The following is a 15,522-nucleotide window of genomic DNA, read 5'->3' as shown; positions in this document are numbered from 1 at the left end:
AACAAAGAGTGAGTATAGCTGAAGGAGCTGGGAAGCAGAAATTATATGCATCAGGTATGAGGAAGAAAATAGATTTTGGAAGTTATGAGAACTGTAGAGAGTTGAGCATAGTTTGTGATTTTGAGGGCCTCTAAAAGTATTAAAGCAGTGGCAGCTGCTGCACGCAGACATGAGGGCTAGGCTAAAACAGTAAGGTCAAGTTGTTTGGACAGAAAGGCTACAGGGTGTGGTCCTGGCTCTTGTGTAAGAATTCTGACCACGCTAACCATGCCTAGGAAGGAAAGGAGTTGTTGTTTTGTAGAAGGTGCTGGGGTTTGACAGATCAGTCGGACACGATTGTCAGGGAGAGCACGTGTGTTTTTATGAGAATTATGCCGAGATAGGTAACAGATGAGGAAGAAATTTGGGCTTGACTGAAGTAATGGGGGCTGTCTGTGAAGCTTTGCGGCAGTACAGCCTAGGTAATTTGCTGAGCTTGATAGGTGTCAGGGTCAGTCCAAGTGAAAGCGGAGAGGCTGGGATTAAGGGTGCAAAGGAATAGTAAAGAAAGCATGTTTGAGATCTAGAACAGAATAATGGGTTGTAGAGGCAGGTATTGAGGATAGGAGAGTATATGGGTTTGGCACCACGGGGTGGATAGGCAAAACAATTTGGTTGATAAGGCGCAGATCCTGAGCTAACTTGTAAGGCTTGTCTGGTTTTAGGACAGGTAAAATGGGGGAATTGTAAGGAGAGTTTATAGGCTTTAAAAGGCCATGCTGTAGCAGGTGAGTGATAACAGGCTTTAATCTTTCTAAAGCGTGCTGCGGGATGGCATATTGGCATTGAGTGGGGTAAGGGTGGTTAGGTTTTAATGAGATGGTAAGTGGTGCATGATCTGTCGCCAAGGAGGGAGTAGAGGTATCCTATACTTGCGGGTTAAGGTGGGGGGATAAAAGAGGAGGACGCAAAGGAGGCTTTGAACTGGGGGAAAAGGTGGCAATGAGGTGCAGCTGTAGCCCAGGAATAGTCAGGGAAGCAGATAATTTAGTTGAAGTGTCTCGGCCTAATAAGGGAACTCGGCAGGTGGGGATAACTAAAAAGGAGTGCTTAAAAGAGTATTGTCTAAATTGGCACCAGATTTCAGGAGTTTTAAGAGGTTTAGAAGCCTGGCCGTCAATACCCACAACAGTTATGGAGGCAAGGGAAACAGGCCCTTGAAAAGAAGGTAATGTGGAGTGGGTAGCCTCCGTATTGATTAAGAAGGGGACAGACTTACCCTCCACTGTGAGAGTTACCCAGAGCGTCTGTGATGGTCCTGTAGGCTTCTGAGGCGATTGGGCGGTGTCAGTCTTCAGCTGCTAAGCTGAGAAGATCTGGGAAGGAGTCAGTCAGAGAGCCTTGGGCCAGAGTCCTGGGGGCTCTGGGAGTGGCTGCCAGGTGAGTTGAACAGTCTGATTTTCAGTGGGGTCCCACACACATGGGACACGGCTTAGGAGGAATCTCGGGCTGCAGGCATTCCTTGGCCTGGTGGCCAGATTTCTGGCACTTGTAGCAAGCTCCTGGGGGAGGCAGGCCTGGAGGAACGCCTGGCCGCTGCAGTTCAGGCATTTGGAAGTTCTTGTGTGCTGGAGATATGGCTGCAGTTTGTCTCACAGTGGAGACAAGGAATTGCCTTTTTTCTATTATTGTACACCTTGAAGGCGAGGTTAATTAAGTCCTGTTGTGGAGTTTGAGGGCTGGAATTTAATTTTTGGAGTTTTATTTAAAGTTGGGAGTGGATTGGGTAATAAAATGTATACTGAGAATAAGACGGCCTTTTGACTTTTTGGGTCTAGGGCTGTAAAGCGTCTCAGGGTTGCTGCCAAATGAGCCATGAACTGGGCTGGGTTTTTCATATGTGATGAAAAAGAGCCAAAACGCTAACTGATTTGGGAAAGGTCGGATAAAGAAAAAGGAGCATCAATCTTGACTATGCCTTTAGCTCCAGCCATCTTTTTAAGAGGAAATTGCTGGGCAGGTTGGGGGGGTGGGGCTAGTTGCAGAACAAAACCGTAAGTCTCACCGGGTGTAAGGAGGGGAGGTGATAAAAGGATTATAGGGTGGAGGAATGGAGGCTGAAGAAGAATTGGGACCTAGCTCAGCTAGGCAAGGAGGGGAGATGTCAGATGGGTCTGTAGAAAAAGATTAGAAAGACTCAGCGATGCTTGGAGTTGGGACTGAGGGGACAGGCGGGAGAGAAAGGAGGAAGATTTGGGATGAGTTACATTGGGCACAGAGACTAGGAAGGGACCGATGTGTAAAAGAATGCCTGGATGTCAGGCACCTCAGACTGTTTGCCTATTTTACAAGAATTATTTAGATCTTGCAGTATGGAAAAATGGAAAGTGTGGTTTTCTGGCTATTTGGAACTACTGTCGAGTTTGTATTGGGGTCAAGCGGCATTGCAGAAGCAAATAAGGCATTTAGGTTTTAGGTCAGGTGTGAGTTGAAGAGGTTTTACGTTTTTGAGAACACAAGCTAAGGGAGAAGGAGGAATGGAGGGTGGAAGATTGCCTATAGTGAAGGAGGAAAGTTTAAAGAAAAGGGAGAGTAGAGACATGGAGGGAAATGGTTCGGGGGTTCTTACCCTCCAGAAAAGCAGGGAAGGGGCCGGGGTGCAGAGATACAAAGTTGGGGCATGGAAATAAGGGATCAGGGTGCAGAGATATAAGAGGTAAGGGCGTGAAAATAAGGGATCGGGGCGCAGAGATACGAGGCTGGGGTACTTGCACCTCCCCCAGAAAAGCGGACTTGCCGCTAAGGGTGAAGGACCAAGGCAGGTGTCCCTGCATGGTCTGACACCTCTGAAATGTGGGTGAATAATCAGAGAGGCTTCCCTGCAATGATAAAGCCCCAAGGGAAGGCTGCCTTCCCAGTCTGTGACCAGTGCTGGAGTTTTGGGTTCACAGATAAAACGTGTCTCCTTTGTCTCTACCAGAAAATGAAAGGAATTGAAATTAAGAGAAGGGAGAGATTAAAGAGTGGAAAGGAGAAAGTGGTTGAGGGATAGTGAGAGAGGTTGGAGAAGGAGTAAGAAGAGGCCGCTTACCCAATTTAAAATTGGTGAGATGTTCCTTGGGCTGGTGGGTCTGAGGACCTGAGTTTGCAGGTGGATCTTTTTCATAGAGCAAAGAACAGGAGGACAGGGGATTGATATCCCAAGGGAGGTCCCCCGATCCGAGTCACAACACAAAATTTCATGTGCGTTGGTGTGAAGAGACCACCAAACAGGCTTTGTGTGAGCAACATGGTTGTTTATTTCACCTGGGTGCAGGCAGGCTGAGTCCGAAAAGAGAGTCAGCCAAATTGTTCATATTTTTATGTTATCCTTGTTCTATATAAATTATAGTGATTTATTGTCCTTCAATCATTATACTGTTAATATGTATTCTCTCTGATTTTTGTGATGTTTTGCTAGAAGTTAATATTTTTAATTTTTTCAAAGAACAAATTGGCTTTTAAATGTTTTTCTAATGATTGTTTATTTCCCATTTCATTGATTTCAATGTTTATTATTACTTCAAAATCATTTTGCATACTATCTGCTCTTTTTTAAGCCTATTAATGTGAATGCTTAGATCATTAATTTTATTTTTTTCTTTTCTTGTATAGACACCTAAATTAGTATAAAGTGTTTTCTACATTCTTTTGTAGTTCTTCTCTGTGGCTAATTTATAAGTGTGTTATTTAATTTTCAATTATTTGCAGATGTACTAGATATTGCATTATTAATTAAGCTCTTGATTTCTATTAATACCCTGTAGTCAAAGATTACAAAACTTTTAATTTTACTATTAGTTTTTTTATGAGCCAGTGATATAGTTGGATATGTGTCCCTGCCCAAATCTTATGTTGAAATGTAATCCCCAGTATTGGAAATAGAGCCTGGTGGGAGGTAACTGGATCACTGGAGCAGGTTTCTCCTGAATGGTTTAACACCATCCCATTGGTGCTATCCTCTCGATAGTGAGTTGCTGCAAGATTTGAGTATTGAAAAGTGTGTAGCATCTTCCCCCTCTCTCTTTCTCCTGCTCTAGCCATTAGATGTGCCTGCTCCCATTTTGCCTACCACCCTGAACAAAAAGCTCCCTGAGGCCTCCCAAGAAGTAGATACGACCATGCTTCTTGTACAGCTTGCAGAACCATGAGCCAATTGAATCTCTCTTCTTTGTAAATTTCCCAGTCTCTGATATTTCTTTATAGCAATGTGAGAATAACCTAATACACCAAGAAAATGTTCTGGTTTAGTAAATGTTTCATACGCACAAAATAATGAGAGCTCTACAACTGTTGCATATAGTGTTCCCTAACACTCAATTAGGTCAAATGGATTAATGATTTTCAAATTTTCTACATCCTGGCTGACTTATTTGTTATATGAATTACCAGGAAAGATCTTTAGAATAAAGGTTTAAACCATGATTGTTTTCACTGTAATTATGTTTATCTGTGATTGTGAATTTGGATTTATCTATTTCTTGCCTTAGTTCTAAGAATTTTTTGCTGTTACTGATTACATATGCATTTAATAATATCTTCTTAATGAATTAATCATTTTATTATTATGAAATGTTCCTCTTTTTCCCTAGTATTGTTTTCTGCTTTAAATTCTATTGTCTCTGATAATAACATAGATGTATCAGTTTTTCATACATATACATAGCTTATATATATATATATACACTGTGTATATATGTATATTTATATATACATATATACACAGTGTATATATGTATGTGGGTATATATATATTTGTGTTGTGTGTACACACACACAAACTATGCACTTTATTTACTTTAGAAAGAGTCTTGGCTCCCTGGCTTCAGCCCTCTTTTCAGGAGAGTGAACAGTTCTGTCTCGCTGCTGTTCCAGGGACCACCAGGGTATGAAAATAAACTCCTGCAGCTAGCTCAGTGTCTGCCCAAACAGTCACTCAGTTTTGTGCTTAAAACCCAGGGCCCTTGTGGTGTAGGCACTCTAAGAAATCTCCTGGTCTGTGGGTTGTGAAGACCGTGGCAAAAGCTAGTATCTGAGCCAGATAGCACCGTCCCTCATGGCATGGTCCCTCACAGCTTCCCTTGGCTAGGGGAGGGAGTTCCCAGACCACTTGTGCTTCCCAGTTGAGGCAATGCCCCACCTGCTTCTGCTTGCCTTCCGTGGGCCGCACCCACTGTCTAACCAGTCCCACTGAGATGAACTGGGTACCTCAGTTGGAAATGCAAAAATCGCCCACCTTCTGTGTTGGTCTTGCTGGGAGCTGCAGACTGGAGCTGTTCCTATTTGGTCATCTTACCTGAAGAACTAGAAAAGCAAGAGCAAATAAATTCAAAAGCTAGAAGAAGACAAGAAATAACTAGGATCAGAGCAGAACTGAAGGAGATAGAGACACAAAAAAAACCTTCAAAAAATCAATGAATCCAGGAGCTGTTTTTTGGAAAGATTAACAAAATAGACAGACCGATAGGAGACTAATAAAGAAGAAAAGAGAAGAATAAAATAGACACAATAAAAAATGATAAAGGAGAGATCACCATGGATCCCACAGAAATACAAACTACCATCACAGAATGCTATAAACACCTCTACACAAATAAACTAGAAAATCTAGAAGAAATGGATAAATTCGTGGTCACATACACCCTCCCAAGACTAAACTAGGAAGAAGTCGAATTCCTGAATAGACCAATAACATGTTCTGAAATTGAGGCAGCAATTAATAGCCTACCAACCACAAAAAGCCCAGGACCAGATGGATTAATAGTTAAATTCTACCAGAGGTACAAAGAGAAGGTGGTACCTTTCCTTCTGAAACTATCCCAAACACTAGAAAAAGATTGACTCCTCCCTAATTCATTGTATGAGGCCAGCATCATCCTGATACCAAAACCTGGCAAAGACACAACAAAAAAAAGAAAATTTCAGGCCAATATTGCTGATGAACATCAATGCAAAAATCCTCAATAAAATACTGGCCAACTGAATCCAGCAGCCTTTTAAAAACTTATCCACTCTGATTAAGTTTCTTTCATCCCTGGGATGCAAGGCTGGCTCAACATAGGCAAATCAATAAATATAATCCCTCACATAAACAGAACCAATGACAAAAAACACATGAGTATCTCAATAGATGCAAAAAAGGCCTTCAATAAAACTCAACAGCCCTTCACGGAAAAAACACTCAATAAACTAGGTATTGATAATGGAACATATCTCAAAATAATAAGAGCTATTTATGACAAACCCACAGCCAATATCATACTGAATGGTCAAAAGCTGGAAGCATTCCCTTTGAAAACTGGCACAAGACAAGGATGACCTCTCTCACCACTCTTATTCAACATAGTATTGGAAGTTCTAGCTAGGGCAATCAGGCAAGAAAAAGAAATAAAGCATATTCAAATAGGAAGAGAGGAAGTCCAATTATCTCTATTTGCAGATGAAAGGATTGCATATTTAGAAAACTCCATCATCTCAGCTCTAAAACTCCTTAAGCTGATAAACAACTTCAGCAAAGTCTTAGGATACAAAATCAATGTGTAAAAATCACAAGTATTCCTGTACACCAGTAATAGACAAACAGTCAAATGATGAGCAAACTCCCATTCACAATTACTGCAAAGAGAATAAAATACCTAGGAATACAACTTGCAAGGGATGTAAAGGACCTCTTCAAGGAGAACTACAGGCCACTGCTCAAGGAAATAAGAGAGGACATAAACAAATGGAAAAACATTCCATGCCCATGGATATGAAGAATCAATGTTGTGAAAGTGGCCGTACTGCCCAAAGTAATTAATAGATTCAATGCTATTCCTATCAAACTACCATTGAATTTCTTCACAGAATTAGAAAAAAAAATACTTTAAATTTCATATGAAACCAAAAAAAGAGCCCATATAGCCAAGACAATCCTAAGCAAAAAGAACAAAGCTGGAGGTATCACCCTACCTGACTTCAAGCTATACTACTAGGCTACAGTAACCAAAACAGCATGGTAATGGTACCAAAACAGATATATAAACCAATGGAAAAGAACACAGGCCTCAGAAATAACACCATACTTCTACTACCATCTGACTTTGACAAACCTGACACACACAAGCAATGGGGAAAAGATTCCCTAATTAATAAATGATGTTGGGAAAACTGACAAGCCATATGCAGAAAACTGAAACTAGACCCATTCCTTAGACCTTATACAAAAATTAACTCAAGATGGAATAAAGATTTAAACATAAGACCTAAAACTATACAAACCCTATAAGAAAACCTAGGCAATACCATTCAGGACATAGGCACGGGCACAGACTTCATGATTAAAACACCAAAAGCAATGGCAACAAAAACCAAAATTGACAAATGGGATCTAATTAAACTAAAGACCTTCTGGACAGCAAAAGAAACTATCATCAGAGTGAACAGGCAACCTACAGAATGGGAGAAAATTTTTACAATCTATCCATCTGACAAAGGGCAAATATCCAGAATCTACAAGGAACTTAAACATTTACAAGAAAACACAACCCATAAAAAAGTGGGCAAAATATATGAACAGACACTTTCAAAAGAAGACATTTATGTGGCCAAGAAACATATGAAAAAAAGCTCATCATCACTGGTCATTAGAGAAATGCAAATCAAAGCCACAATGAGATACCATCTCACACCAACTGGAACGGTGATCATTAAAAAGTCAGGAAAAAATAGATGTTGAAGAGGATGTGGAGAAATAGGAATGCTTTTACACTGTTGGTGGGAGTGTAAATTAGTTCAACCGTTGTGGAAGACAGTGTGGTGATTCCTCAAGGATCTGGAAGAAGAAATACCATCTGACCCAGCAATCCCAGTACTGGTTATATTTCAAAGGATTATAAATCATTCTACTATAAAGACACATGCACACGTATGTCTATTGCAACACTATTTACAACAGCAAAGACTTGGAACCAACCCAAATGCCCATCAATGATAGACTGGGTAAAGAAAATGTGGAATACTATCTAGCCATAAAAAAGAATGAGTTCATGTCCTTTGCAGAAACACAGATGAAGCAGGAAACCATCATTCTCAGCAAACTAACACAGGAACAGAAAACCAAACACCACATGTTCTCACTCATAAGTGGGAGTTGAACAACGAGAACGTATGGGCACAGGGAGGGAAACATCACACACAAGGGCCCTTCGGGGGTGGGTGGCTAGGGGAGGGATAGCATTAGAAAAAATACCTACTGTAGATGACAGGTTGATGGTGCTGCAAACCACCATGGCACATGTATACCTGTGTAACAAACCTGCACTTTTTGCACATGTATCCCAGAACTTAAAATATAATTAAAAATTTTAAAAAGCAAGAGTCTTGCTCTGTTGCCCAGGCTGGAGTGCACTGATGCCATCTTGGTTTACTGCAACCTCTGCCTCCCAGGCTTAAGTGATTCCCGTGCCTCAGCCTCTTGGGTATCTGGGAATACAGGTATGCGCCACCACACCTGGCCAATTTTTTGTATTTTTAGTAGAGATAGAGTTTATCCATGCTTTCCTGAATGGTCTTGAACTCCCGGCCTCAAATGATCAGCCCACGTCTCCCTCCAAAAGTGCTGGGATTACAGGCGTAAGCCACTGTGCCTGGTCTATATAATTTATTTTCATCTTTTACTTTCAAACTGTCTTTATATTTATAGTAAGTCACATATAAAAAGTATATCTTTGGAGTTTGCTTTTAAATACTTTGATAATCTATTTTAAATGGAAAAAAAGAAATAATTGACTCTATTGGTATAATTGTACCCATCCCTTGAAAATTCCTGATCTACAATAGCCATGTGCAGTTTCTATTACAATTGTATTACAAGAATCTACCAAATTACTGAGGAAGCTATCTCCTCTTAAAAGAAATACAAGAGGTTATCTTCCAGAATCAGAAAAGGAAGAATGTTTCTTTAACCATAAACTAATTTCTCTGTGCCAATATTCAGCAGTAACTTTTTTTCTACAGTAATACACTTTCTTATTAATGTCCCATCGTAACTGATCTCTTGGCAAGTTTTCATATGTAAAATATGACTTGCAAAATCATTACAATCTGATAAGAATATTGATTTTTCTGTCCTGTGAATTTTTTAAAATTAAATAAAATAAAAAGTCATAGAGCATTTTTATTGTTTATAAACAACAAATATGTTTATAGTTAATTCTTAATATGTACATGAGGAATTCAAATATAAAGCAAAATATTCTGTGTCATGTATACAAAATAGTAAATGTGTTTACATATGTTACTGATACAATGTTAAATATAATATAATAATTTTATGAATAGCCCATTCTGCTTTATTTTCTAATAACTGTCATTGGTAGAATTGCTGATTTTATTAGTCTTAGTAATAATGCAATTTGAGTGTGTTCATGTCATTTTAATTTTTTCATAAGCAATTCAAGCATAGATAATACCTCTTTAATTATTTTCTGCCCTCTGCCTTTAAAGGAAAAATAACATATACCATATTTTTTAAAAAGATTATTTTACTTTCTGTTATGGAGAAATACATAGTTTGATTTACTTGCTATCTTGCTTCGTCATATCTGAAAGTTAAGATAAAATCTGTGATGGCATCATTCTATTTCGTAAAACATTATTTTGTAATGGTCAATGCAACAGAAACAGGAACTAAAAAATTACCAGTTCTATAAAGTGTGATCCTCAAATATTTATCAATATAGTTTTATATTGCACTTTACTCTCTGGCTCCCTGAGCACAATCATCACACCTGGAGATTCACTTTCATCGGTTTATACAGAGTCATTTTATATTTAACCTGTTAATCTTTTTACGATTCTGATATTGTTCTGCATTGTAATATTTTATAATTGTATTTACCACCATGTTTATAGTTTGCTAAATTGCTCCTGGGTCACTTACACATTTTTGAAAAGGGAAATTAAAATACAACACACAACAGTCACCATAAATGTTACACATTTAAAACAGCTTGAAAGTACCTGAAATCACATGTCAAGACAATGTAATGCAGCCCTATAGCAAATATGCAATCTTCTAAAACTTTGGTTGTTAAATACATTAAGAAGTTTATGAGAATATAATAATTAATCCTATATCATATTTTGCAATGCACGTAAGACAATTATTATTGCATTCTTCTATGAAGCAGCCAAACCACTGGAGCTCTTAATAGACTACTGGGAAACAAAGAAATGAATATCAACAAATATTTACATAGAGTTCATTTCAGAATAATGGCTCTCAAATTTTTTATTGATAAACACCTGGGAGTACCACTGTGTGCAAAGTTCCCCAATGAACATTTTATATTAGCTGCTATAGAAAATAATTTATATGAAAATTTTCTGATCTAAATGTAACTCTTCATCCTCCCACCCTGATTATATCATGGATTTAGATAATCGTCAGGTTTAAAGTTACTTTGAAATTTAGGGTTAAAATACTTTTGTTGGTTTAATTTTATTCATAGTATTTTTTGAGATGTTATACCTTGAATTTTTCTCCAAAAATCAAGAAAAGAAGGCTGGGAGATAAAGACATAGCCACTCCTTTTCTCCCCACAAAATGATCTGAGGGCATGGTACTGGATACGTAAGATATAATTACTTAAAATCCACATAACATTAGAAACTACAGGTGTAAACGCAGAGACCAAGTGATTTACTCAAATTCATACAATTAATTTCTTGGATTCAAATTCATGATTATTAGAATCTGAAACCCTCACACTGCATTACGTTGCCTCTCAAAGGATAGCAAAGATACAATTTTACACACAGACTAAACTGTGGGTCAAAGTGCAGTTCTTAAACAACTTGTATTGGAATAATTTGGATTACTAGTTTAAAAAATAAGGCATTTCAATTTCATTAAACAATATTTCTTACTGAGACCAAATATTAAATTTATCCTCAACCACAGCAATATTTCATTGCTAATATATTGGAGCTCAAACTAAAGTCTACTTTCAATTTGTTCTTTAACTAAATATCAGAAAATTTTTCTTATTCATACCAAATACATTTTTTGGCTTCACAGGGGATAATTTTTAGTTATTGCATTCTTTAAAAATATAGAATTAAAAATGATTTATGTGGTTATCATGCAAGCTGTGGGGTCTACATATGTTCATTTATATGTGGTTTGTGATTTATCCATACATGTTTACAGATTAATTAATCACTGCTCAAGTCCAGTTTTAATCCACTGACATTGAGGTATTTATATTCATTTAACTTTCATATCTCCATTTATCAAAAATATTAAATTTTGGCAATTTATTTTAATAGATTTCTAGAACTAGAACTTTACTATTAATACTTTTACTAAGTATAAAACCTCATTTTTTTCTTATTTATAATTTCCTATAGATTCACTTACTTTTGAGATGCATAATAACATTCCTCACCAATTACTGACTGTCCGGATGAGTATTAATTAAACCTAAACACAGATGTGTGGTTCATTGAGAATTGTGACAAACCTTGGAAGAACTCAAAGTATTGATTAAAATTTTTTTTTAATATTATTATACTTTAAATTTTAGGGTACATGTGCACATTGTGCAGGTTAGTTAGACATGTATACATGTGCCATGCTGGTGTGCTGCACCCACTAACTCGTCATCTAGCATTAGGTATATCTCCCAATGCTATCCCTCCCCCCTCCCCCCACACCACAACAGTCCCCAGAGTGTGATGTTCCCCTTCCTGTGTCCATGTGATCTCATTGTTCAATTCCCACCTACGAGTGAGAATATGCGGTGTTTGGTTTTTTTGTTCTTGCGATAGTTTACTGAGAATGATGATTTCCAAGTTCATCCATGTCCCTACAAAGGACATGAACTCATCATTTTTTATGGCTGCATAGTATTCCATGGTGTATATGTGCCACATTTTCTTAATCCAGTCTATCCTTGTTGGACATTTGGGTTGGTTCCAAGTCTTTGCTATTGTGAATAATGCCGCAATAAACATACGTGTGCATGTGTCTTTATAGCAGCATGATGTATAGTCCTTTGGGTATATACCCAGTAATGGGATGGCTGGGTCAAATGGTATTTCTAGTTTTAGATCCCTGAGGAATCGCCACACTGACTTCCACAATGGTTGAACTAGTTTACAGTCCCACCAACAGTGTAAAAGTGTTCCTATTTCTCCACATCCTCTCCAGCACCTGTTGTTTCCTGACTTTTGAATGATTGCCATTCTAACTGGTGTGAGATGGTATCTCATTGTGGTTTTGATTTGCATTTCTCTGATGGCCAGTGATGATGAGCATTTTTTCATGTGTTTTTTGGCTGCATAAATGTCTTCTTTTGAGAAGTGTCTGTTCATATCCTTTGCTCACTTTTTGATGGGGTTGTTTGTTTTTTTCTTGTAAATTTGTTTGAGTTCATTGTAGATTGTGGATATTAGCCCTTTGTCAGATGAGTAGGTTGTGAAAATTTTCTCCCATTTTGCAGGTTGCCTGTTCACTCTGATGGTAGTTTCTTTTGCTGTGCAGAAGCTCTTTAGTTTAATTAGATCCCACTTGTCAATTTTGGCTTTTGTTGCCATTGCTTTTGGTGTTTTAGACATGAAGTCCTTGCCCATGCCTATGTCCTGAATGGTAATGCCTAGGTTTTCTTCTAGGGTTTTTATGGTTTTAGGTCTAACATTTAAGTCTTTAATCCATCTTGAATTAATTTTTGTATAAGATGTAAGGAAGCGATCCAGTTTCAGCTTTCTCCATATGGCTAGCCAGTTTTCCCAGCACCATTTATTAAATAGGGAATCCTTTCCCCATTGCTTGTTTTTCTCAGGTTTGTCAAAGATCAGATAGTTGTAGATATGTGGCGTTATTTCTAAGGGCTCTGTTCTGTTCCATTGATCTATATCTCTGTTTTGGTACCAGTACCATGCTGTTTTGGTTACTGTAGCCTTGTAGTATAGTTTGAAGTCAGGTAGTGTGATGCCTCCAGCTTTGTTCTTTTGGCTTAGGATTGACTTGGCAATGCGGGCTCTTTTTTGGTTCCATATGAACTTTAAAGTAGTTTTTTCCAATTCTGTGAAGAAAGTCATTGGTAGCTTGATGGAGATGGCATTGAATCTATAAATTACCTTGGGCATTATGGCCATTTTCATGATATTGATTCTTCCTACCCATGAGCATGGAATGTTCTTCCATTTGTTTGTATCCTCTTTTATTTGCTTGAGCAGCGGATTGTAGTTCTCCTTGAAGAGGTCCTTCACATCCCTTGTAAGTTGGATTCCTAGGTATTTTATTCTCTTTGAAGCAATTGTGAATGGGAGTTCACTCATAATTTGTCTCTCTGTTTGTCTGTTGTTGGTGTATAAGAATGCTTGTGATTTTTGTACATTGATTTTGTATCCTGAGACTTTGCTGAAGTTGCTTATCAGCTTAAGGAGATTTCGGGCTGAGACAATGGGGTTTTCTAGATATACAATCATGTCGTCTGCAAACTGGGACAATTTGACTTCCTCTTTTCCTAATTGAATACCCTTTATTTCCTTCTCCTGCCTAATTGCCCTGGCCAGAACTTCCAACACTATGTTGAATAGGAGTGGTGAGAGAGGGCATCCCTGTCTTGTGCCAGTTTTCAAAGGGAATGCTTCCAGTTTTTGCCCATTCAGTATGATATTGGCTGTGGGTTTGTCGTAGATAGCTCTTATTATTTTGAAATACGTCCCAACAATACCTAATTTATTGAGAGTTTTTAGCATGAAGGGTTGTTGAATTTTGTCAAAGGCCTTTTCTGCATCTATTGAGATAATCATGTGGTTTTTGTCTTTGGTTCTGTTTATATGCTGGATTACATTTATTGATTTGCGTATATTGAACCAGCCTTGCATCCCAGGGATGAAGCCCACTTGATCATGGTGGATAAGCTTTTTGATGTGCTGCTGGATTCGTTTTGCCAGTATTTTATTGAGGATTTTTGCGTCAATGTTCATCAAGGATATTGGTCTAAAATTCTCTTTTTTGGTTGTGTCTCTGCCCGGCTTTGGTATCAGGATGATGCTGGCCTCATAAAATCAGTTAGGGAGGATTCCCTCTTTTTCTATTGATTGGAATAGTTTCAGAAGGAATGGTACCAGTTCCTCCTTGTACCTCTGGTAGAATTCGGCTGTGAATCCATCTGGTCCTGGACTCTTTTTGGTTGGTAAGCTATTGATTATTGCCACAATTTCAGATCCTGTTATTGGTCTATTCAGAGATTCAACTTCTTCCTAGTTTAGTCTTGGGAGAGTGTATGTGTCCAGGAATTTATCCATTTCTTCTAGATTTTCTAGTTTATTTGCATAGAGGTGTTTGTAGTATTCTCTGATGGTAGTTTGTATTTCTGTGGGATCGGTGGTGATATCCCCTTTATCATTTTTTATTGCGTCTATTTGATTCTTCTCTCTTTTTTTCTTTATTAGTCTTGCTAGCGGTCTATGTATTTTGTTGATCCTTTCCAAAAACCAGCTCCTGGATTCATCAATTTTTTGAAGGGTTTTTTGTGTCTCTATTTCCTTCAGTTCTGCTCTGATTTTAGTTATTTCTTGCCTTCTGTTAGCTTTTGAATGTGTTTGCTCTTGCCTTTCTAGTTCTTGTAATTGTGATGTTAGGGTGTCAATTTTGGATCTTTCCTGCTTTCTCTTGTGAGCATTTAGTGCTATAAATTTCCCTCTACACACTGCTTTGAATGTGTCCCAGAGATTCTGGTATGTTGTGTCTTTGTTCTCTTTGGTTTCAAAGAACATCTTTATTTCTGCCTTCATTTCGTTATGTACCCTGTAGTCATTCAGGAGCAGCTTGTTCAGTTTCCATCTAGTTGAGCGGTTTTGAGTGAGATTCTTAATCCTGAGTTCTAGTTTGATTGTGCTGTGGTCTGAGAGATAGTTTGTTATAATTTCTGTTCTTTTACATTTGCTGAGGAGAGCTTTACTTCCAAGTATGTGGTCAATTTGGGAATAGGTGTGGTGTGGTGCTGAAAAAAATGTATATTCTGTTGATTTGGGGTGGAGAGTTCTGTAGATGTCTATTAGGTCTGCTTGGTGCAGAGCTGAGTTCAATTCCTGGGTATCCTTTTTGACTTTCTGTGTCGTTGATCTGTCTAATGTTGACAGTGGGGTGTTAAAGTCTCCCATTATTAATGTGTGGGAGTCTAAGTCTCTTTGTAGGTCACTTAGGACTTGCTTTATGAATCTGGGTGCTCCTGTATTGGGTGCATATATATTTAGGGTAGTTAGCTCTTCTTGTTGAATTGATCCCTTTACCATTATGTAATGGCCTTCTTTGTCTCTTTTGATCTTTGTTGGTTTAAAGTCTGTTTTATCAGAGACTAGGATTGCAACCCCTGCCTTTTTTGGTTTTCCATTTGCTTGGTAGATCTTCCTCCATCCTTTTATTTGGAACCTATGTGTGTCTCTGCACATGAGATGGATTTCCTGAATACAGCACACTAATGGGTCTTGAGTCTTTATCCAATTTGC

This window comes from Gorilla gorilla, chromosome 5, assembly GCF_029281585.2.
Source record: "Gorilla gorilla gorilla isolate KB3781 chromosome 5, NHGRI_mGorGor1-v2.1_pri, whole genome shotgun sequence".
Lineage (NCBI taxonomy): Eukaryota > Metazoa > Chordata > Mammalia > Primates > Hominidae > Gorilla > Gorilla gorilla.
This window is presented reverse-complemented; position numbering follows the sequence as displayed.